The sequence below is a fragment of the Myotis davidii genome, unplaced genomic scaffold (assembly GCF_000327345.1).
Source record: "Myotis davidii unplaced genomic scaffold, ASM32734v1 scaffold185, whole genome shotgun sequence".
Classification (NCBI taxonomy): Eukaryota; Metazoa; Chordata; class Mammalia; order Chiroptera; family Vespertilionidae; genus Myotis; species Myotis davidii.
The window spans coordinates 1,460,854-1,462,881 of NW_006297811.1; the positions used below are offsets into that span (position 1 = coordinate 1,460,854).

General features: G+C 41.0%; 1 pseudogene; it reads left to right on the forward strand.

Moving 5' to 3' along the window:
* The first annotated feature begins 681 nt into the window (after window positions 1–681).
* On the forward strand, window positions 682–1,363 carry LOC102775382 (annotated as a pseudogene).
* The last annotated feature ends 665 nt before the right edge of the window (window positions 1,364–2,028 follow it).

Consider the following 2,028-nt stretch of genomic DNA (forward strand, 5'->3'; position numbering starts at 1 on the left):
AGAACCACTGCTTTAGAGATTCACTAAATTCACTAGTAAATTCAATGGTGGGAATTATTTTAGGCACTCACAATAGTTCAAGAGAGAGAAATTTGGGAATAGACTGGATCTGAAGCAAGCAAAGCCTAGAGTTATTCAATTTATATTAATGAAGTAAAAGATGATTCCATACAGAGATGATCAGCTTCTCAGATCTTACTTTGCAGGAAGCTGCCATCTTTACTTTTAAACAAAGCTAATTAGGTGTAGCTGAATGGATGTAAGAATTACACTAAACTTCATGTGGCATATCTATTGGGCACATTATATATGCAGGCCCTCTGATAGCTACTGCATAGAATTTTATAAACTCAATTTATCATTCATTATGGGGAATAAGATAGAGCAGCAATTTTCAGCATTTTTCATCTCATGGCACACATAAACTAATTACTAAAATTCTGTGGCACACCCCACACAAAGTATTTTTGCCAATCTGACAAAAAATTAGGTATAATTTTGATTCATTCATACCGGACAACTATTGTTGTGTTGGCTGTTGTCATTTTTTATTTTGCAATCTAAGGGAAAGTAGGTCAGTGGCCCTGACTAAACAGTCAGATATGGCATGTTTTAAAAATTATTGCAGCAGGAGAAGTGGGAGTCGGTGTTGGGGGGGGGCGGGGGTGCCGCGAAGCTGCGATGCAGCAGGACCGCGTCAGTGACGTGAACTCGCTGGAGCAGGTGGGAGATCTCAAGGCTTTCCAGAGGAGACTTACTGAATATATTCTTTGTTTGCAACCTGCCACTAACTGGGCGCTGGAGAATGCCTCTTAGAGTGGTATCTGTCTGTACAGTTACTGGTGCCTGGAACTGGTTAATAGATCCCGGGAGCACAAAAGGTGTCCTTCCTCACGTCCTTACGGAATCACCCATTTCCCACCATTAGTTGCATCACTCTGATAGGCTTGTTCTTTGCTAGAATACACAAGAGAGAAGTTGCTCCATCCATTATAGCCGTGCGATGTCGAACTATGTTAGCAGAGTACAGCATGTCTTGTGATGACACGGGAAAACTGATACTGAAACCGAGGCCTCCTGTTCTGCAGTCACTGTAGCGGGACCTAACGCAGCCTTTCTTCAGGGAAGCGGCGCAGCAGAAGCCAGCAGGAGTCCCTGTGCAGTTGGATGTGGACGGTCAGAGCAACAGCCGCCAAGACGGGAGCAATATTTACGCAGATGGCTTGACGGTGGCGACTCACTTTAACAGCGCTGGTACCGCGGGCTATTTGCGCATCAGTATTAGTGTCACTTTAGGACTTCAGATCCTGCAGAGATTGTTGCAGATGAAGTATGTGTGTATGTTACTAAGTTAAACATAGGATCAGAAACTCATCCAGCTTTTATCATGTATTCTTGCAAACTACTGTAAATAGCAAATCAATGCCAGTGTCAAAGAGGAAAGCCTTATGTGGACTTGGTTCTCCTGCACCAGTACTTCAGGAACAGGAGCTTGCCCTCTCCAGGGCTCTTTTAAAACCTACTGTTAAGTGCAGCGGTGCCTTTCGTTCCTACACTCCTCTCTTTTACTCATAATGCAGGAAACCGTCGGGTTGGGCTCGGATTGAGGAAAACCCATCTTCACTATGTTCTAAGAAATCATAGATGTTTTGAGAAACAATTTTTGTTAAACCCGAGAGTGAACTTCAGCCACTATTGGGGAGATATTTTCGTATTCATTGTTTTCATTTAATGCTAAATTTACTTTATATTTTTAAGAACAATTCTCACTGTTCAGAGAGTGTTACTGATATACTGTGTATGCATATTGGCCACAGGTACTATAATAACTTAAAATTAAACTATTGGGATTGCTGTAAATATTTTAAAGAACTGATAAGTTAATTTTAAGAACATTCCAGAGGCTTCTAGAAATTCGTTTAGTTATTATAAATTTTATATTGTCTGGGAATTTGAAAGCTATTGTTTTAGATAATTGGATTTTATGCTGTGATCAATGTGCCGTTGCACTAGTATTGTACAGTGTAC